Below are 24,139 nucleotides of genomic sequence, written 5' to 3' on the forward strand. Positions count from 1 at the left end.
GAACTTTTGGAATCTGCTTTTCTCAGTGCACAAGCGTACTGTGGTAGAAAAAGTTGCTTCACATCCAATCAAGGTTTATTCCTCTAAATGGTTTGATTCAAATACTGATCCCAAAGATTCTGACCCTGTTAATTCACAGATTAAATCAGGTCTTCTGTTAACTACAGATATTGTACACATTTGTTGTAGTGTTAATATTTATTGGTGGAATAGTGGACATAATTTTGTTTATTGGAATGTTGAGACGTATATTCCTTGTAACTCTACAGGTCTTATTGAATGTTACTCTTACACCCGCACTTGAAATTCCTGACTCACTCAGCACATTGCTCTCCATGTTATGGGCAATTTATTCCACTGACCCTGGTTACATACCTTGCACCTCATAACAGGCCACAAACCAGATTCATCTCCCATGTACATTAAACAAATACCCTCTTTAACATGGAGGCAGGCATAGCAACAGTCATACAAAAGCTACCACATAATAGTATCATAGAGCCAACACACTCACCAGACAACACAACTATCAATTCTGTCCCAAAGCCAGGCAGGGTCCAGTATAGAGGGTCTCTACCATTGTCCAACCGATGACACCTATTGTGCCTGATGTTAACTCTATTTTTATCTCTCTTCCAAGTACGGTTGCAGTATTTTACTATTATAGACTTGTGTAGTGCATATTTTAGCATCCCTATGTCACAAAGCCACTGTTTTTTTCATGCATAAAGGGGGGCAATATACATGGAACTACCTTCCCCAAGGCTTCTGTGACATCCCCACAGCCTTCTCAGCCATGATTCGTAAGACTCTTGAGTCATGTAGTGTCTGGACCCTCCTTTCTACAACCATGTTTGCAGTGGCCAGAATGGATTCTTGCCAGCAGAGAGAAAAAGGCACTGAGGAAAGAAAACCCTGGCAACTAAAGATCCTTCTCCCTCAGATGCATCTGGACAATAATTATGCATAACGGTTTTTATTTGAATTTTCTCCCTCTTTCTTGGCGTACTCTTGCACTGCCATCTCTCTGGCAACTTCAATATATTTCATGTTTCTAACACAGGGATGTTGGGCTCTGGTCTAGTGTTTACTTGTATCCATGGTAACCTTAGATTCCAGATGCACTTTAACATCAGGGGGGCAGTGCTTGGCTGCATGCATGCATGCACACACTATGTGAGAGAACGCCCTCTAAACTTCACGTTGGAGGTAAGTACATTTTATCTTCTATAAATAACCAATTTGAAGTTACAAATGTTTTTAATGTCATAAAGAAAGTTTATATGTTGAACTGAAGTGTTGATTGTATTTGATAAATTTGAAAGCAAAATAAAGATTTTTTTGTTTTTTAAGACACATTGTGCTGGTATGGATCGAACTTTGCTGCATACTAAGTGCTGTGTACCGGCATTTGACTTTTGTATAGTGATAATGCAGCACCTTTTCCTATGTTATATTATCCTAATAATGAAAATATAAGATATGTGTATAATATTTACATTAAAAATGCAATTATGATATATATATTTTAATATCGCATTTGTATTTATAATGTAAATATTGTTCACATATTTTTATTATAATAATGGAAATATAAGATAAGTAAATCCTTATTAAAACTATTGTTTTCAGTGAACAAAACAAACCTTTAGAAAATAAACACAGGAAATATCAGATTTTTTGATGCAAAGAAGAGTAGACCTCAGGCTAACTAAATAGAAGAAAAAGAAAAAAAAAGATTAGGAAGTAATAGCTGTGACTACATGCACTATTACTTCAGGTAAAAAAAATCCATGAATAATATAATCATTGCTTTGCTATTTGGGGTGTAAAAAGCAAACATATATTTATTCGTCTATAATGCAGGGACATTAGCACACTCAAAGTGACTGAACACAGACTGAGATATGTTGGGTCATCTAAGAAAGGGATTATTTTACATTTAAGCCCCTGGGTCAGTTTAAATTATTTAATTTATCTTAGTCTAAATATAATACTAGGATTTGCTTTTTTTTATCTCTATAAACAATTTGTATGATATCAAGAGACATTTCAAAACGCATAAATTCGATAGATGACTATTTCAAAGTTAACAAAAGAAAAAGAGGGGAAGGAAGGTTATGGCACACACTTGTGGGTTCAATTTCCAAGATTATCTTGCTATATTAGTAGTTAGATGTAGGTAAGTAAAAAAGGAAAACTCACAAGGAGTAAGTGTACAAAAAGCGCGTAGAAGTGTCTAAATAGGAGTAGCTGCTCTTACACACCCATGAGGGAATACCTTTCCCCCTCACCTTAATACCAAACCAAACAAACAATTATCAATATATAATCCTAATAATAGATGGGTGGAGCGCTTAAACAGGAAATCTTAGCATGCAATGATTGCTTACCCCATTGTACAAATATGGAAATCCTGATGTACTTGAATACATAAAAAGGAGATAAAACACAGAAGAAACACTAGTGCAGATGGTACTTATACATAAATAAAGGTGAAAACAAATATAGGAAAAAAACTCACAATTTACAGAGCCTGAGAATTAAGGCTCAATATAAGTGCAGTGGTGCTCATATAGGTGGCACCTCACCTTCTTCAGGCGAATTCTTCTTTCGAGACAAGACAGAAAAAACAGAAAGAATTATGGTTCTATATAAGTGCAGTGGTGCTCATATAGGTGGCACCTCACCTTCTTCAGATGCATTCTTCTCTCGGGACAAGACAGAAAAAGCAGAAAGAATTATAGTTCTATATAAGCGCAGTAGTGCTCATATAGGTGGCACCTCACCTTCTTCAGATGAATTCTCTTGGGAGAAGGTGTAGGTAAGTAGCTAGTTACATGTGTGTATCATCTATTGGTGAACAAGAGGGCGTAACCGACAAAATTGTCTTAAACAATGGCACCATACATTATAAGGGTTGACCTACTTGGGTCCATCCATCCAATATAACCTAATTACTTATCTGTTAGACTGACAGCTTTACAGCTGAGCACATGAGCTGCTATACGTTCCTAACCCATTAGGCTATCAGTGGAGGAGCAATTTGATCAACACTTCTGGTTATCGGACCTCCTATTCTGTCTGATTGAGAGAAGACTGTATAGTAAGCAGAGTATTCTGGTCCAGCTAGTTTACATTCTAATGCCAGTGATCCCTTATCTAATGTTTGATCAAAACGGTGAACGTAACATAGAGTGTTATGAAAACCATGTTTGCTAACTTCATAAGCTCGGTAATCTCAGTGACTTAAAAATTAGAGCAAATTTGCTATACTTTTACAAATAATTTAAAAATTGTAGAATGCCTCTCTTAGTAGAATGATAAAATGTCTCCCAGGCTGCTTCGGTCTGTGTCTCCATTGTGTTTAACCACAGTGAGCTGTACTTATTATAGTGCCAGAATCCTCAGCATTATCCAGTGTTAATCTGACAAATGGTATATAAATGGTTTGACACTTACCTTGCGTTATCGGGCACCCACACTTCCCCCAGCCAAGATGATCTGATAAATATAAAAATAAAGTTAATTTTTTGTAAACAGTTGGGTAGATTATTGTAGGACAGCATCCAGGGTCTCCTAGCACCATATACACTTCAGAATGCTGCAGCGGTTATGCTGTTTTGCATATCCTATTAATGAGTTTGTTTGGCAAATACCAACAGTAAATGGAGCTGCAGTAGGTGTATATAGTTGAACAGAATAAAAACGAGTTCATCCCAGATCTCTTCATATCTCTAATTAACCGATACTCACAATTTACTTTTCTTTTACCCTTATTTAATCCCTGTTGTTTATTAAGTATATGTTTAGTATATGATACTTCCCTAGTATATTGATTACTTTGATAATCTAGTCCTGTTATATATCTTTCAGCAAGCATAAATAAGCATTTACGGATTATGATTTTTTTTAAAACAAATTAAGTGGACATATTTAAAATCATTTACACACATTTACAGTTTACAAACTCAGTCTGTTTACTATTTTTGGCAGTGTGAAGAAAAATTCAGAGCTATTGTTAACATGAATGGGAGGTATGTAGCCTCTGGTATAGTACAAACATTGATTTCTTGTTTTTAGTATCAGGCAAAGTAAAAAATTGAAAAGAACAATGTATTTACTAAAGGCAAAGGACTAGCATTGTTTTGATTTTTAAAGCATTACTATGTGCAGTAATTTTATACTAATTGGTGATTGTTTAATAATTGGACATTAACGATTGAAGGACTGAATTTTTTTTTTTTTTTTTTTTAAAGTATATAGTAAAAGGGTAATGTCATATCAAATTTCCACCCTTCAGTAGATATACTTAGGCGTAATAAATAAATAAGTTCTACCATACATTATATATATATATATATATATCACTCAAATCCACAAGGACCTAAATTATGTATAATATATCAACTGTGTGATTTATTTATTAAGCAAAACGTGAATTTTCGGTGCCTGTGTTTTGAGGCACAGTTTGTCACACACAGCTAAATGATGTATTCTTATTAGTCCCACTCAATTACCAAGTCATCCCTCTGTGAGCTGCGGATTTGTTAATGATAGTGCCACAGAACCGCATCTACAATACCTGTGATTTTAGTGATTCATGGCCACTCACTAAAACGGTGAAAATGATAAATTGAGGGCTGTTGATTAAATGCTGCTAACAGTATGCCTCATATGTGTTTGTCACAGTTAGAAGTTAAAGAAACTGCATTGTTGGAATCATTTTAAATATCTAATTAACCATTTTTTTCTCCTTCTTCTTTTAGAAAAAAGTCTGTTTTTTTACACTACTTAAAGAACAGCCTTTTATTACATATGGGAATATACAATAAATCTGATGACATTTGTTCACTTTTGGCACAAATGTGCTGCTTTTAATCATTATCATTGATAATACTTGCATTTTTCCTTTAAAAACTGTAGAAATCCTCCAAACAAAAAGTATAATATTTTATTGTTACTTCTGGCACTTCCATTTAGGACCACCCACGTAAAAGTATATCCCGATATCCTGCTAGCAAGAAAATGTAAAAGTTGAATAGTCTTTCTTTGAGTAATCTTTAAATTATTGATGTTCTTTTGAAACCATGGTCCAATCTCAAAAAAAATTCTACTGCTGTTTTTCTTTCTATAAACCTGATTCTGATACAATTTTTTTTCTGTATATTGATACATTGTCCCTTTACCTTTAAATTATTTTGTGACCAATTATGAACTTAAATTAAAATGAGCAAAGTTCCAAGTAATAACTTGGATGATATCAGATAAAAATATAAATGTCTTTATTTGCTTCTTACTTGTTACATCAGAAATAAAGATAGATGCCTTCATTTGCTTGTTATCTCAAATTCTTTTCTTGTGTAAAAATTTAAAAGTGAATTTCTAAAATGCTTTAATGCTTTGAAGCATAATTTTTTTTTTACATATCAGTTTCATTTTTTACTAAAATATATTTCATTGTTTTATTCACACACATTGATGCACGTGGGGAGCAAACACTAGCCAGTCTGATCTGATCACACAGTAGAGCTACTGTAGCTCAAATAGCTAAAAAAAACTGTGGCCATGATAGAAAGGTGTCAAAACAAACAGTACAATGCAGTTTCTTTAACTTCTGTGTAGCAATAGACCGGTCAAATTGCTTTGTCCACTTCCGAAAGCACCTACAATAGGGACATACGTGTCAGAATTGAACTATGCAGCAATGGTAGAAGATTGACTGGTCTGATAAATCATATTTTCTTTTAGATCAGGTGGATGCCCAGATCTGTGTGCATTGTTTACCTGGGGATGAGATAGCAGCAGTATGCACTGTGGGAAGAAAGTATGCCAGCGGGGACAGTGTTATGCTCTGGAACACCTTGGGTCCTGGAATTTACATGAATGTTACTTTGACATGTACCATCAACCTAGAGATTGTTGCAGACAATATAAACTACTTCATGGCAATTGTGTTTCCTGGTGGCAGTGGCCTCTTTCAGCAAGATACTGCTCCCTGCCACACTGAAAAAAATTGTTCATGAATTGTTTGAGAAACATGACAACAAGTTCAAGATGTTAATGTTGTGGCTGATCAGTGTATATATAGATCAGTGGCAGCACTACCAGGGGCCACATGGTCAGGGGACCCATGTACTTAGGGCCACCTGATAGCTATTGCTGAACAGGGGCCCGGGTTGGGTGCATTGGCCTTTTAAGAGCACGGCCGGGCCCCTGTGGTGTTGGCGATGCTAAAAATAAAGTGACTTCAAGTTACTTCCTCCCACAATCAGAGGGAGCCACACAGGAGGCAGAATGGAGAAACAGGAGTGGAGCTACAAACCCATTAGCCTGAGCTAGCATTAGAAGGACTCCAAGGAAACCACCCTCTTGCACACAAAAGGTATGTTAACAGGAGGGTGGCTACAAATACGTAATGTATGACATGTACGTGTGTATCTGTGTTTGTGTGTGTGTGTATCTGTGTGTTAGTGTGAGGAATGTGTCAGTGTGTTTGTCAAGGTTGTGTATCTACGTTTTTGCCAGTGTCAGAGTCTTTGTATGTGTGATTGTGTGTATATGTTTGTGTATATGTGTATCTGTGTGTGTATCAGTGAGTGTATGTGTGTGTCAGAGTCTCTGTATGTGTCAGTGTGGAGAAGTGCTCACTAACACAGACTTAGACAGATTTGTGAACAATATTTGAGAGAAATAGGCCTTTTGAGTACATAGAAAAAGTCTTAGATCTTTGAGTTCAGCTCATGAAAAATGGGGGTAAAAACAAAAGTGTTGCATTTATAATTTTGTTCAGTGTATGTGAAGAAACATTTTGCCACCCCAGAAATTTGTCTACAAATGTGTCTATTAACCCCCCTTTTGCCTATATTACCCATCCTTTTGCCCCTTTTTGAAACATGACACTTTTTTGTTTCTCTTTTCCCTTTTTGCTTATTGTAAATCTTGTATGTCATTATCTTCATGCTTTTGAGTCTTTATCCCACCTATTGTGGCATATTAACCCTATTTCTGAATGTATTTACCCTCTTTAATGTATCTTATCTCATTTGCCCCCTTTTGTCTCTTAGCCATCTTCATGTCTTTCTACCCCCTCTGATTTTCTTAATCCTTTAGTAGCATGTCATATATATATATATAGAACACACACACATATATTGATATATATTGTATATGTGAGTGTGAGTATGTGAGCAAGTAATTGTATATGAGCCAGTGACTATAATCTATATATATATATATATATATTTATTTTTTTTCGATGCCCAGGCCTTTTTGTGTTACAGAGCTCACCAGTGCATTCCTTGTTTCTTATAATGTGGCAACCTGTTGATTTGGCCACTCCTAATGTTTATGCTATCTCTTTGATGGGATTTTGTTTTGTTTTTGCAGCTTAAGAATGGCCTTTTTCATTTGCATTGAGAGTTCTTTTGAACACATGTTGTGGGTTCGCAGTAACAGCTTTCAAATGTGAATGCGACACCTGGGTTCAAGACCTTTTACCTGCTTAATTAATGAAGAAATAAAAAAAATAGCCTACAGCTGGAAAGTTACATATTTTAGAGACATGAAAAATGTCCTCTCCAGTTAAGTAAAAACTCTAGATTTGGGCCACTTTATTGCTGCTGCAGAAGGAAGTTGGGTGGAATGGGGGTGTCTGGAGAGGAAGCTGGGGGGTATAGAGCTGTCTGAGGAGATAGCTAGGTGTGTGGGTGTCCTGTTTTTTTTTTTTTTTTTTTAAATGTATCTGGGAAGGGAGATTTTGAGCATTTGGTATGTTAAACAGGGAGATTGGAGTCTAGAATATAGGTGCTGGGCAGTCATGTGACACCAGAGCAGGCAGTAGGCAATCCCAAGATATTGGGAAGGAAAGGCTTTGAGGTTGCAGGTTGAGGGAAGGACTATCAGCATGGGGATTTTAGTTTTGTAGAAGATTATATAAACACTCTTAATTTGGAAACACAAATGTAATGAATGCTGCTAAAGTGTAATATTTGCACTACACATTTAATGAGTTATGCATCTAGCAAGAAATAATTTAGTTGAACATTTGAATTACAGTCACTTGTCATGGGCATTTAATGCTTAGGTTACCAAGTTCTTCCGGTAAAACAGATCTGGCATGTCAAAACGTAAGTCAATTTTCTATGTACATCTGACTCTCTGCATTTTTACTTTTTAATGTTTTGCCTCAATTTGAGAATCATCTATGCAATCTAAATAAGAGATTCCAGTAATTTTTAGTGGTATTTGGACACAATCCATGAAGCACCTGTGGTAGAGCGTTACTGAACATAGCAGCATTGTCATCTTCACCGCAGTAAGCTTATGCTAATAGGGTGTATCTTTAAAAAGTTTCACCGGATACATGAGTTGTAGATTCATTTGATTACAACTACAGTTCATTAGAATTTGGGCCAATCGGCAGATCTTTCGAATTACCGAACTCTGAACTGAAATGTAGCTGAATCACGAACCAAACAAAACACGCAATGGCAGAACATGTTCGTTTTGATTTGTGATTCTGAATTCTGGCCATGGAAAAAAAAAAAAAGAGTTGATTGATGGGAAAACAAAGGTGATTGATGGCTAGGGTTCAGCCAATAATTGTTGATTTAATTAACAGATAAAATGGGAAATGACCAACAGAGAGAAAAAAAACTGTAAAAAAAATCTATATTTACGTATTTATATATAATATAATCTATTTAATAAATATATATTATATATTTATAATGGACTATATTTATATTATGTATATATTTTGTAGTACATTAATTGGCCCATTTTCATGTCTTTTGACTTGTCTGATTAATTTTACAGAATCTTTTTTCTTTAACTAAATTCGGTTGAGGTGAACAGCCATCAGACCGAAATTCTGCTGCCCCGAAAAATATTTTATTTTCATCAGAAGTAGTTAGGCCAAAAAAAAAATTCTGCTGTTAACAAGTCTGATGTATGATGTCTTGAGGCAAGCCAAGCTCTTTAGATTTCTTTAGATATGATGGGGAAAAAAAGAAAAGGAGAAAAAAAACTAACAAAAGGGAGGAGATGTTATTAGGAAATACAAACTTAAAAATAAGTAGTTTATTAATTTGGGTGCTAAAACGCACGTGCCAAGCATGATTTTTTCCTTTGCAGATTACTCAGCTACACTTAAATACCCTTATTCATCTTTTGTGTGCAATTAATTAATAATTTCAAGCACACTTTAGTGTCTCTGCAGGAAAGTTATTCTGAATTTGAGCAAATTTAAACCCTTTCCTATTTGAAATCACTTCATCAAACAACCAGGAGCCCCACCTTTTACACAATGCCTTCTAATCCCTGTGATGGATTAAACAGAGCTGATACCCACACAGTATATGTCTCTGTAAATGTGTCAGCTCTTTCTCTGTCTACCTGTCTATCTTTCTAGGCCTCTTTTAGCTCTCCATCTCATGAATTTTCTAGTACATATTGCTGCTGTTATAACACATATCAGCTACTCCATTAGCTCTAGGCACCCAGTGTGGACATGGTTAAAGCATCATGATACTCACCTGGACCAGGTGGGCTTCTTCATGGGGACTACCAGAGTACTCTAAAGCCTCTAAAACTCAAGATCCCTCTGGGACTGGGTAGATTGGCCTTTTTCTTTTCTAGTGTTATGACAAATAGGCTTGGGCCCCAATATGCTTGTCTGAATTTCTGCGCTGTAATCAAATCACTCTGTGTGTGTCTGTGTAAATAATGTCCTATCATAACCATTTACTATCAAAAATGCACTTGACAGGGGTGTCCCCTGTCTCCCTTTCTGTTTTACGTTTGGAACCATTTTTAAATGTGGTACAACACAATTTGAATATCGTGGGGCTGTGGGTGGAAAGAGGAGGAAGTCAGGTGATGTCGTATGTGGATTATCTACTATTTTTTTATTGCGAAACCTGCCAAATCCATTCCCACTATCAAGGAGGAATTCAGAACTTTTTGACTCCTTTTTAATCTGAAGATACATTTTATAAAATTGTAAATCCTTAATCTATCATGTAAAGGGAACTTGGTGTCCACCTTAAAAAAGGGAGTACAATAACTGTTGGTGCAATGAAGCAATGAAGTATCTGGACACTTTCATCACTGCAGACTTCTCCAAGAAATTAACACTGAATTTTCACCCTCTCCTGGCCCAAATTAGACAAGACCTACAGAACTGGTCTCTGCCCTTATATTATCTGGCTCAGCAGAATAGGGGTCTTAAAGATGAACACGGGGCTCCTATATCTGTTCCAAACACTACCAGTTTGTATCTCCAATGATTTTTTCAAACAAATACACCAAACATTCCTAGATTATGTATGACACAAACGCAAAGCTCACTTGTGATAAAACACACTCACAATATCTCAAAACAAAGGACTACCAAAGCGGCCTCTTTCCACCATTGTCACCTTTCCCGTACATTACCTGGAACTCCCAGTTTCCTCCAGCAGATTCTAGGACTTTTGTCCTCCTTTTCTCTCCATTACCCTCTATATCTCAGAGACGTGTATACTAACAAGAGATGTAGCACTATAGATGACTTTAACATAAGTCAAACCCCATCTCTGTTGATGCGTTTTCGCTTCCACCTGCTCTCCCATTTTCTGGCTCAGTTACCTGGTTTGTCGTATTACTCCGGTACCTGGCCAACTTTGAGTAATTTTGTCTGCAGACATCTCCTCCCCCGCACGCTATCTATCTTCTACACGCAGACCTGATCTCACCTTCCCAAGAAGCCATGAAACATTGGGAATGTGACCTAATACACCCAATTCACCCAGGGAGATTTTTATGATATATTTACACTAATACACCTCCTTTAGCACCAGGTATGAGTATTGGGTTTTAAGTTTCTCACACATTGGACAGAACACAGAGATATTTGTTAGGTATACACGGGACCGGGATCAGAAGTGCTGGTGCTCTGGGCAGGGGGGGACTGGGCATCTTGTTTCATTCATGATTGGAACCTTCACAGATATATCCTTTTTGGCAAAATGTGCAAAAAGTTCTTGCTACTTTTCCAGATCACCCCATCCCTTTAACACCTGAGATTTAACTACTTCACCATACCCAGATATCCACTAGATCTTTTCGATGGTCACTACTGCCATTTTTGGACAATGTCGCCCATGGTCTCCTAGGTTCTGGAGACAGATATCTATGCCCATGACTGGATTGCCATTGTAGAGCACATTTGATCTATAGAGATACTCATAACCATGGCCAGAGGCACATTGTAACAATATAACTCTGTGTGGTTCCACTGGAGGCAATGGCTGTGCTCAAGAGTAAGCAGTGGGCTAGGAGTTGATTGCCACTCATTCCCCATGGATGAACAATGGTTTCCACCCCTACCGCCCCCTTTTCCCTTTTTTTTCTCCCCCTCTTCTTTTCGCCCACTCCTTACCCCTCCCCAATTTCCCTCTTTTTTGTTGCAGCTTTCTATATAATGCTTCAATACCTTCCATAGCCCTTATCTTTAAAGTACATGGGCACTATCAACTTGTCTGACTCACTATTAGCTCTCAGCACACGGTGTATACAGGATTAAAGCAGCAGGATACTGATAGACTTCTTAATACATTTGCAGCTAGAAAAATATTTAATCTGCATGGTTAACAGAAGCAACAATCATTACACATTGAAACCAAAATCGATCAGTCCTCATTCTCAACCCCAGTCCTGCAGTGTAAAGCTTTACAACTTTTCAACTAGTCACAACATGTAGAGTGATTCAGCACTTTAAAAAAAGATGTTGGGTATGTGCACTACGAGTTATTAAAACTATTAGTGACAAGTAGTGATGCACCGAACTGTTCGCTGGTGAATAGTTCCTGGCGAACATAGCGTGTTCGCGTTCGCCACGGCGGGCGAACACATGCGCGGTTCGATCCGCCCCCTATTCATCATCATTGACTAAACTTTGACCCTGTGCCTCACAGTCAGCAGACACATTCCAGCCAATCAGCAGCAGACCCTCCCTTCCAGACCCTCCCACCTCCTGTACAGCATCCATTTTAGATTCATTCTGAAGATGCATTCTTAGATAGAGGAGGGAAAGTGTAGCTGCTGCTCATTTGATAGGGAAATGTATAGCTAGGCTAGTGTATTCAGTGTCCACTACAGTCCTGAAGGACTCATCTGATCTCTGCTGTAAGGACAGCACCCCAAAAAGCCCTTTTTAGGGCTAGAACATCAGTCTGCTTTTTTTTTTGTGTGTGTAATCTAATTGCAGTTGCCGGCCTGCCTGCCATCTTCTGTGTCAGGCTCACAGTGGATACTGTGCCCACTTGCCCAGTGCCACCACTCATATCTGGCGTCACAATAGCTTGCATTTAAAAACAAAAAAATGTTTTTCACTGTAATAGATTAATTAGCAGTTAGTTGTCTGCAAGTGTCTGTGTGTCAGGCAAACAGCGTGTACTCTGCCAGTGTGCACAGTGCCACTCTTATCTGGTAGCACAATAGCGTGCATTTAAAAACCCACAAACTTCTTTTCACTGTAATAGATTAAATAGCAGTTAGTTGTCTGCAAGCATCGGTGTGTCAGGCTCACAGTGGATACTGTGCCCACTTGCCCAGTGCCACCACTCATATCTGGTGTCACAATAGCGTGCATTTAAAAACAAAAAATGTTTTTCACTGTTATAGATTGAATAGCAGTTAGTTGTCTGCAAGCGTCTGTGTGTCAGGCAAACAGCGTGTACTCTGCCAGTGCACAGTGCCACTCATATCTGGTGGCACAATAGCGTGCATTTAAAAACCCACAAACTTTTTTCACTGTAATAGATTGAATAGCAGTTAGTTGTCTGCAAGTGTCTGTGTGTCAGGCTCACAGTGGATACTGTGCCCACTTGCCCAGTGCCACCACTCATATCTGGCGTCACAATAGCTTGCATTTAAAAACAAAAAAAAATGTTTCACTGTAATAGATTAATTAGCAGTTAGTTGTCTGCAAGCATGTGTGTGTCAGGCCAACAGCGTGTACTCTGCCAGTGTGCACAGTGCCACTCATATCTGGTGGCACAATAGCGTGCATTTAAAAACCCACAAACTTTTTTCACTGTAATAGATTGAATAGCAGTTAGTTGTCTGCAAGCGTCTGTGTGTCAGGCTCACAGTGGAATCTGTGCCCACCTGCCCAGTGCCACCACTCATATCTGGTGTCACAATAGCGTGTATTTAAAAACAAAACACGTTTTTCACTGTTATAGATTGAATAGCAGTTAGTTGTCTGCAAGCGTCTGTGTGTAAGGCCAACAGCGTGTACTCTGCCAGTGTGCACAGTGCCACTCATATCTGGTGGCACAATAGCGTGCATTTAAAAACCCACAAACTTTTTTTTCACTGTAATAGATTGAATAGCAGTTAGTTGTCTGCAAGTGTCTGTGTGTCAGGCTCACAGTGGATACTGTGCCCACTTGCCCAGTGCCACCACTCATATCTGGTGTCACAATAGCGTGCATTTAAAAACAAAAAACTTTTTTCACTGTTATAGATTGAATAGCAGTTAGTTGTCTGCAAGCGTCTGTGTGTCAGGCCAACAGCGTGTACTCTGCCAGTGCACAGTGCCACTCATATTTGGTGGCACAATAGCGTGCATTTAAAAACAAAAAACTTTTTTCACTGTTATAGATTGAATAGCAGTTAGTTGTCTGCAAGCGTCTGTGTGTCAGGCCAACAGCATGTACTCTGCCAACCTCTGCCAGTGCACATTGCCACTCATATCTGGTGTCACAATAGCGTGCATTTAAAAACAAAAAACTTTTTTCACTGTTATAGATTGAATAGCAGTTACTTGTCTTCAAGCGGGTGTGTCAGGCCAACAGCTGTACTCTGCCAACCAGTGGTGTATCTTGGATTTGTGCTGCCCTAGGCGCGACTAAATTCAGGCACCCCCCTAATCTAAATTTGTCCCACCACTTCGTGTCAAGGCCACTTTTTTGAATGACAGACGCATACCCTCATTGACACATGCACTGACGTACACTCACTGACAGATACATAGTTATTGGCGCACACAAACAGTCATTGGCAAGCACACTGTTTAACCCCTTAAGGACACATGACAGGGCAGTAGTGTAGATGGGGGTAGCTAGGACAGATTAGGGGGCAGTTGAGTATATGGGGGGTAGCTGGGGCAGATTAGGGGGCAGTTGAGTAGATGGGGGTAGCTGGGGCAGATTTGGGGGCAGTGGAGTAGATGGGGTAGCTGGGGCAGATTAGGGGGCAGTGTAGTAGATGGGGGTAGCTGGGGCAGATTAGGAAGCAGTAGAGTAGGTGGGGGGTAGCTGGGGCAGATTAGGAAGCAGTAGAGTAGGTGGGGGGAAGCTGGGGCAGATTAGGAAGCATTAGAGTAGGTGGGGGGTAGCTGGGCAGATTAGGGGGCAGTGGAGTAGATGGGGTAGCTGGGCAGATTAGGAAGCAGTAGAGTAGGTGGGGGTAGCTGGGGCAGATTAGGGGGCAGTGGAGTAGATGGGGGTAGCTGGGCAGATTAGGAAGCAGCAGAGTAGGTGGGGGTAGCTGGGCAGATTAGGGGGCAGTAGAGTAGATGGGGGGTAGCTCTGCAGATTGTGCCATTACAGAGAGAACATATCTGAAGCATATCAGACTGGTCCCACCCATACGGGTAGTCCAGATCCAAAATGCCAGCAAGTTCTCTCTGCACGAGAGATACAGCAACCCCAGACGATCGTTTCAGCCTTGTTAGGCATCATCAGTGAGGCATAGCTAATATCTCTCTAGGCACCGTGAGCAAGGGGTCCACGTCTGGATTACCCTTTAAACTTATGGAGAGAAAAAACGGGTCGCAAGAGTATTCTGAGAACGGACAGCAACTGAAATAGCCTGCCCTTCGGTAGGTCCCCGCTCAGAACTCAAGCTGGTTTTAGCTCATCTTGTGCCATTACAGAGAGAACATATCTGAAGCATATCAGACTGGTCCCACCCATACGGGTAGTCCAGATCCGAAATGCCAGCAAGTTCTCTCTGCACGAGAGATACAGCAACCCCAGACGATCGTTTCAGCCTTGTTAGGCATCATCAGTGAGGCATAGCTAATATCTCTCTAGGCACCGTGAGCAAGGGGTCCTCGTCTGGATTACTCTTTAAACTTATGGAGAGAAAAAACGGGTCGCAAGAGTATTCTGAGAACGGACAGCAACTGAAATAGCCTGCCCTTCGGTAGGTCCCCGCTCAGAACTCAAGCTGGTTTTAGCTCATCTTGTGCCATTATAGAGAGAACATATCTGAAGCATATCAGACTGGTCCCACCCATACGGGTAGTCCAGATCCGAAATGCCAGCAAGTTCTCTCTGCACGAGAGATACAGCAACCCCAGACGATCGTTTCAGCCTTGTTAGGCATCATCAGTGAGGCATAGCTAATATCTCTCTAGGCACCGTGAGCAAGGGGTCCACGTCTGGATTACCCTTTAAACTTATGGAGAGAAAAAACGGGTCGCAAGAGTATTCTGAGAACGGACAGCAACTGAAATAGCCTGCCCTTCGGTAGGTCCCCGCTCAGAACTCAAGCTGGTTTTAGCTCATCTTGTGCCATTACAGAGAGAACATATCTGAAGCATATCAGACTGGTCCCACCCATACGGGTAGTCCAGATCCGAAATGCCAGCAAGTTCTCTCTGCACAAGAGATACAGCAACCCCAGACGATCGTTTCAGCCTTGTTAGGCATCATCAGTGAGGCATAGCTAATATCTCTCTAGGCACCGTGAGCAAGGGGTCCACGTCTGGATTACCCTTTAAACTTATGGAGAGAAAAAACGGGTCGCAAGAGTATTCTGAGAACGGACAGCAACTGAAATAGCCTGCCCTTCGGTAGGTCCCCGCTCAGAACTCAAGCTGGTTTTAGCTCATCTTGTGCCATTACAGAGAGAACATATCTGAAGCATATCAGACTGGTCCCACCCATACGGGTAGTCCAGAGTAGGTGGGGGTAGCTGGGCAGATTAGGGGGCAGTAGAGTAGATGGGGGGTAGCTCTGCAGATTAGGGGGCAGTGGAGTAGATGGGGGTAGCTCACCCAGTAGCTGGTCTGTTTGGTTCTCTCCAGCGCAGCTCTCTCGTCCGCGCTCAGGGTACATCCCATGACTGCTCGAGGGGTCCCGGAACCAGCAAGAGCAGGCAGGGAGGGGGTCCTGGTCCCAGCAGCAGATGTTCCCGGTGGGGAGGTGTCTGGGTGGGTGACTGTGCAGCCGCAAGTGGTCTTTCCATCAGTCGGTGTCTCTATCAGTCTCAAGGGAGCTGAGCACTTCCTGCTCCCTCACGCACCGCCGGGGCCGGAGTGATGTCATATTCCAGCTCCTGGCGCGCGAGGGAGCAGGAAGTTCTCAGAGTATTGCGCTCCCTTGCCCCCCCCCCGTCTAAGCTTTGAGTCAGCTAAATGCCTCGGGAGGATCCAAGGGTGGCACGCTGGCAACCTCTTGGCCTCCCCAAGACATGAGGCAAACAATGCACTTGGAGAGAAAAAAGGGGTCGCAAGAGTATTCTGAGAACAGACAGCAACTGAAATAGCCTGCCCTTCGGTAGGTCCCCGCTCAGAACTCAAGCTGGTTTTAGCTCATCTTGTGCCATTACAGAGAGAACATATCTGAAGCATATCAGACTGGTCCCACCCATACGGGTAGTCCAGATCCGAAATGCCAGCAAGTTCTCTCTGCACGAGAGATACAGCAACCCCAGACGATCGTTTCAGCCTTGTTAGGCATCATTAGTGAGGCATAGCTAATATCTCTCTAGGCACCGTGAGCAAGGGGTCCACGTCTGGATTACCCTTTAAACTTATGGAGAGAAAAAACGGGTCGCAAGAGTATTCTGAGAACGGACAGCAACTGAAATAGCCTGCCCTTCGGTAGGTCCCCGCTCAGAACTCAAGCTGGTTTTAGCTCATCTTGTGCCATTACAGAGAGAACATATCTGAAGCATATCAGACTGGTCCCACCCATACGGGTAGTCCAGATCCGAAACGCCAGCAAGTTCTCTCTGCACGAGAGATACAGCAACCCCAGACGATCGTTTCAGCCTTGTTAGGCATCATCAGTGAGGCATAGCTAATATCTCTCTAGGCACCGTGAGCAAGGGGTCCACGTCTGGATTACCCTTTAAACTTATGGAGAGAAAAAACGGGTCGCAAGAGTATTCTGAGAACGGACAGCAACTGAAATAGCCTGCCCTTCGGTAGGTCCCCGCTCAGAACTCAAGCTGATTTTAGCTCATCTTGTGCCATTACAGAGAGAACATATCTGAAGCATATCAGACTGGTCCCACCCATACGGGTAGTCCAGATCCGAAATGCCAGCAAGTTCTCTCTGCACGAGAGATACAGCAACCCCAGACGATCGTTTCAGCCTTGTTAGGCATCATCAGTGAGGCATAGCTAATATCTCTCTAGGCACCGTGAGCAAGGGGTCCACGTCTGGATTACCCTTTAAACTTATGGAGAGAAAAAACGGGTCGCAAGAGTATTCTGAGAACGGACAGCAACTGAAATAGCCTGCCCTTCGGTAGGTCCCCGCTCAGAACTCAAGCTGGTTTTAGCTCATCTTGTGCCATTACAGAGAGAACATATCTGAAGCATATCAGACTGGTCCCACCCATACGGGTAGTCCAGATCCGAAATGCCAGCAAGTTCTCTCTGCACGAGAGATACAGCAACCCCAGGCGATTGTTTCAGCCTTGTTAGGCATCATCAGTGAGGCATAGCTAATATCTCTCTAGGCACCGTGAGCAAGGGGTCCACGTCTGGATTACCCTTTAAACTTATGGAGAGAAAAAACGGGTCGCAAGAGTATTCTGAGAACGGACAGCAACTGAAATAGCCTGCCCTTCAGTAGGTCCCCGCTCAGAACTCAAGCTGGTTTTAGCTCATCTCGTGCCATTACAGAGAGAACATATCTGAAGCATATCAGACTGGTCCCACCCATACGGGTAGTCCAGATCCGAAATGCCAGCAAGTTCTCTCTGCACGAGAGATACAGCAACCCCAGACAATCGTTTCAGCCTTGTTAGGCATCATCAGTGAGGCATAGCTAATATCTCTCTAGGCACCGTGAGCAAGGGGTCCACGTCTGGATTACCCTTTAAACTTATGGAGAGAAAAAACGGGTCGCAAGAGGGCTTACAAGGCTGAAACGATCGTCTGGGGTTGCTGTGTCTCTCGTGCAGAGGGAACTTGCTGGCATTTTGGATCTGGACTGCCCGTATGGGTGGGACCAGTCTGATATGTTTCAGAGAAGTTCTCTCTGTAATGGCACAAGATGAGCAAAAAACAGCTTGAGAACTGAGCGGTGACTGACCGAAGGGCAGGCTATTTCAGTTGCTGCCCGTTCTCAGTATTCTCTTGCGACCCATTTTTTCTCTCCACAAGTTTAAGGGATGATCCAGACGTGGACCCCTTGCTCACGGTGCCTAGGGAGATATCAGCTATGCCTCACTGATGATGCCTTACAAGGCTGAAACGATCGTCTGGGGTTGCTGTGTCTCTCGTGCAGAGGGAACTTGCTGGCATTTTGGATCTGGACTGCCCGTATGGGTGGGACCAGTCTGATATGTTTCAGAGAAGTTCTCTCTGTAATGGCACAAGATGAGCAAAAAACAGCTTGAGAACTGAGCGGTGACTGACCGAAGGGCAGGCTATTTCAGTTGCTGCCCGTTCTCAGTATTCTCTTGCGACCCATTTTTTCTCTCCACAAGTTTAAGGGATGATCCAGACGTGGACCCCTTGCTCACGGTGCCTAGGGAGATATCAGCTATGCCTCACTGATGATGCCTTACAAGGCTGAAACGATCGTCTGGGGTTGCTGTGTCTCTCGTGCAGAGGGAACTTGCTGGCATTTTGGATCTGGACTGCCCGTATGGGTGGGACCAGTCTGATATGTTTCAGAGAAGTTCTCTCTGTAATGGCACAAGATGAGCAAAAAACAGCTTGAGAACTGAGCGGTGACCGACCGAATTGCAGGCTATTTCAGGTGCTGCCCGTTCTCAGTATTCTCTTGCGACCCATTTTTTCTCTCCACAAGTTTAAGGGATAATCCAGACGTGGACCCCTTGCTCACGGTGCCTAGGGAGATATCAGCTATGCCTCACTAATGATGCCTTACAAGGCTGAAACGATCGTCTGGGGTTGCTGTGTCTCTCGTGCAGAGGGAACTTGCTGGCATTTTGGATCTGGACTGCCCGTATGGGTGGGACCAGTCTGATATGTTTCAGAGAAGTTCTCTCTGTAATGGCACAAGATGAGCAAAAAACAGCTTGAGAACTGAGCGGTGACCGACTGAAGGGCAGGCTATTTCAGTTGCTGCCTGTTCTCAGTATTCTCTTGCGACCCATTTTTTCTCTCCACAAGTTTAAGGGATAATCCAGACGTGGACCCCTTGCTCACGGTGCCTAGGGAGATATCAGCTATGCCTCACTGATGATGCCTTACAAGGCTGAAACGATTGTCTGGGGTTGCTGTGTTTCTCGTGCAGAGGGAACTTGCTGGCATTTTGGATCTGGACTGCCCGTATGGGTGGGACCAGTCTGATATGTTTCAGAGAAGTTCTCTCTGTAATGGCACAAGATGAGCAAAAAACAGCTTGAGAACTGAGCGGTGACCGACCGAAGGGCAGGCTATTTCAGTTGCTGCCCGTTCTCAGTATTCTCTTGCGACCCATTTTTTCTCTCCACAAGTTTAAGGGATAATCCAGACGTGGACCCCTTGCTCACGGTGCCTAGGGAGATATCAGCTATGCCTCACTGATGATGCCTTACAAGGCTGAAACGATCGTCTGGGGTTGCTGTGTCTCTCGTGCAGAGGGAACTTGCTGGCATTTTGGATCTGGACTGCCCGTATGGGTGGGACCAGTCTGATATGTTTCAGAGAAGTTCTCTCTGTAATGGCACAAGATGAGCAAAAAACAGCTTGAGAACTGAGCGGTGACCGACCGAAGGGCAGGCTATTTCAGTTGCTGCCAGTTCTCAGTATTCTCTTGCGACCCATTTTTTCTCTCCACAAGTTTAAGGGATAATACAGACGTGGACCCCTTGCTCACGGTGCCTAGGGAGATATCAGCTATGCCTCACTGATGATGCCTTACAAGGCTGAAACGATCGTCTGGGGTTGCTGTGTCTCTCGTGCAGAGGGAACTTGCTGGCATTTTGGATCTGGACTGCCTGTATGGGTGGGACCAGTCTGATATGTTTCAGAGAAGTTCTCTCTGTAATGGCACAAGATGAGCAAAAAAACAGCTTGAGAACTGAGCGGTGACCGACCGAAGGGCAGGCTATTTCAGTTGCTGCCCGTTCTCAGTATTCTCTTGCGACCCATTTTTTCTCTCCACAAGTTTAAGGGATAATCCAGACGTGGACCCCTTGCTCACGGTGCCTAGGGAGATATCAGCTATGCCTCACTGATGATGCCTTACAAGGCTGAAACGATCGTCTGGGGTTGCTGTGTCTCTCGTGCAGAGGGAACTTGCTGGCATTTTGGATCTGGACTGCCCGTATGGGTGGGACCAGTCTGATATGTTTCAGAGAAGTTCTCTCTGTAATGGCACAAGATGAGCAAAAAACAGCTTGAGAACTGAGCGGTGACCGACCGAAGGGCAGGCTATTTCAGTTGCTGCCCGTTCTCAGTATTCTCTTGCGACCCATTTTTTCTCTCCACAAGTTTAAGGGATAATCCAGATGTGGACCCCTTGCTCACGGTGCCTAGGGAGATATCAGCTATGCCTCACTGATGATGCCTTACAAGGCTGAAACGATCGTCTGGGGTTGCTGTGTCTCTCGTGCAGAGGGAACTTGCTGGCATTTTGGATCTGGACTGCCCGTATGGGTGGGACCAGTCTGATATGTTTTAGAGAAGTTCTCTCTGTAATGGCACAAGATGAGCAAAAAACAGCTTGAGAACTGAGCGGTGACCGACCGAAGGGCAGGCTATTTCAGTTGCTGCCCGTTCTCAGTATTCTCTTGCGACCCATTTTTTCTCTCCACAAGTTTAAGGGATAATCCAGACGTGGACCCCTTGCTCACGGTGCCTAGGGAGATATCAGCTATGCCTCACTGATGATGCCTTACAAGGCTGAAACGATCGTCTGGGGTTGCTGTGTCTCTCGTGCAGAGGGAACTTGCTGGCATTTTGGATCTGGACTGCCCGTATGGGTGGGACCAGTCTGATATGTTTCAGAGAAGTTCTCTCTGTAATGGCACAAGATGAGCAAAAAACAGCTTGAGAACTGAGCGGTGACCGACCGAAGGGCAGGCTATTTCAGTTGCTGCCCGTTCTCAGTATTCTCTTGCGACCCATTTTTTCTCTCCACAAGTTTAAGGGATAATACAGACGTGGACCCCTTGCTCACGGTGCCTAGGGAGATATCAGCTATGCCTCACTGATGATGCCTTACAAGGCTGAAACGATCGTCTGGGGTTGCTGTGTCTCTCGTGCAGAGGGAACTTGCTGGCATTTTGGATCTGGACTGCCCGTATGGGTGGGACCAGTCTGATATGTTTCAGAGAAGTTCTCTCTGTAATGGCACAAGATGAGCAAAAAACAGCTTGAGAACTGAGCGGTGACCGACCGAAGGGCAGGCTATTTCAGTTGCTGCCCGTTCTCAGTATTCTCTTGCGACCCATTTTTTCTCTCCACAAGTTTAAGGGATAATCCAGACGTGGACCCCTTGCTCACGGTGCCTAGGGAGATATCAGGTATGCCTCACTGATGATGCCTTACAAGGCTGAAACGATCGTCTGGGGTTGCTGTGTCTCTCGTGCAGAGGGAACTTGCTGGCATTTTGGATCTGGACTGCCCGTATGGGTGGGACCAGTCTGATATGTTTCAGAGAAGTTCTCTCTGTAATGGCACAAGATGAGCAAAAAACAGCTTGAGAACTGAGCGGTGACCGACCGAAGGGCAGGCTATTTCAGTTGCTGCCCGTTCTCAGTATTCTCTTGCGACCCATTTTTTCTCTCCACAAGTTTAAGGGATAATCCAGACGTGGACCCCTTGCTCACGGTGCCTAGGGAGATATCAGCTATGCCTCACTGATGATGCCTTACAAGGCTGAAACGATCGTCTGGGATTGCTGTGTCTCTCGTGCAGAGGGAACTTGCTGGCATTTTGGATCTGGACTGCCCGTATGGGTGGGACCAGTCTGATATGTTTCAGAGAAGTTCTCTCTGTAATGGCACAAGATGAGCAAAAAACAGCTTGAGAACTGAGCGGTGACCGACCGAAGGGCAGGCTATTTCAGTTGCTGCCCGTTCTCAGTATTCTTTTGCGACCCATTTTTTCTCTCCACAAGTTTAAGGGATAATCCAGACGTGGACCCCTTGCTCACGGTGCCTAGGGAGATATCAGCTATGCCTCACTGATGATGCCTTACAAGGCTGAAACGATCGTCTGGGGTTGCTGTGTCTCTCGTGCAGAGGGAACTTGCTGGCATTTTGGATCTGGACTGCCCGTATGGGTGGGACCAGTCTGATATGTTTCAGAGAAGTTCTCTCTGTAATGGCACAAGATGAGCAAAAAACAGCTTGAGAACTGAGCGGTGACCGACCGAAGGGCAGGCTATTTCAGTTGCTGCCCGTTCTCAGTATTCTCTTGCGACCCATTTTTTCTCTCCACAAGTTTAAGGGATAATCCAGACGTGGACCCCTTGCTCACGGTGCCTAGGGAGATATCAGCTATGCCTCACTGATGATGCCTTACAAGGCTGAAACGATCATCTGGGGTTGCTGTGTCTCTCGTGCAGAGGGAACTTGCTGGCATTTTGGATCTGGACTGCCCGTATGGGTGGGACCAGTCTGATATGTTTCAGAGAAGTTCTCTCTGTAATGGCACAAGATGAGCAAAAAACAGCTTGAGAACTGAGCGGTGACCGACCGAAGGGCAGGCTATTTCAGTTGCTGCCCGTTCTCAGTATTCTCTTGCGACCCATTTTTTCTCTCCACAAGTTTAAGGGATAATCCAGACGTGGACCCCTTGTTCACGGTGCCTAGGGAGATATCAGCTATGCCTCACTGATGATGCCTTACAAGGCTGAAACGATCGTCTGGGGTTGCTGTGTCTCTCGTGCAGAGGGAACTTGCTGGCATTTTGGATCTGGACTGCCCGTATGGGTGGGACCAGTCTGATATGTTTCAGAGAAGTTCTCTCTGTAATGGCACAAGATGAGCAAAAAACAGCTTGAGAACTGAGCGGTGACTGACCGAAGGGCAGGCTATTTCAGTTGCTGCCCGTTCTCAGTATTCTCTTGCGACCCATTTTTTCTCTCCACAAGTTTAAGGGATAATCCAGACGTGGACCCCTTGCTCACGGTGCCTAGGGAGATATCAGCTATGCCTCACTGATGATGCCTTACAAGGCTGAAACGATCGTCTGGGGTTGCTGTGTCTCTCGTGCAGAGGGAACTTGCTGGCATTTTGGATCTGGACTGCCCGTATGGGTGGGACCAGTCTGATATGTTTCAGAGAAGTTCTCTCTGTAATGGCACAAGATGAGCAAAAAACAGCCTGAGAACTGAGCGGTGACCGACCGAAGGGCAGGCTATTTCAGTTGCTGCCCGTTCTCCGTATTCTCTTGCGACCCATTTTTTCTCTCCACAAGTTTAAGGGATAATCCAGACGTGGACCCCTTGCTCACGGTGCCTAGGGAGATATCAGCTATGCCTCACTGATGATGCCTTACAAGGCTGAAACGATCATCTGGGGTTGCTGTGTCTCTCGTGCAGAGGGAACTTGCTGGCATTTTGGATCTGGACTCCCCGTATGGGTGGGACCAGTCTGATATGTTTCAGAGAAGTTCTCTCTGTAATGGCACAAGATGAGAAAAAACAGCTTGAGAACTGAGCGGTGACCGACCGAAGGGCAGGCTATTTCAGTTGCTGCCCGTTCTCAGTATTCTCTTGCGACCCATTTTTTCTCTCCACAAGTTTAAGGGATAATCCAGACGTGGACCCCTTGCTCACGGTGCCTAGGGAGATATCAGCTATGCCTCACTGATGATGCCTTACAAGGCTGAAACGATCGTCTGGGGTTGCTGTGTCTCTCGTGCAGAGGGAACTTGCTGGCATTTTGGATCTGGACTGCCCGTATGGGTGGGACCAGTCTGATATGTTTCAGAGAAGTT

Source organism: Pelobates fuscus, chromosome 4 (assembly GCF_036172605.1).
Source record: "Pelobates fuscus isolate aPelFus1 chromosome 4, aPelFus1.pri, whole genome shotgun sequence".
NCBI classification, from domain to species: Eukaryota; Metazoa; Chordata; class Amphibia; order Anura; family Pelobatidae; genus Pelobates; species Pelobates fuscus.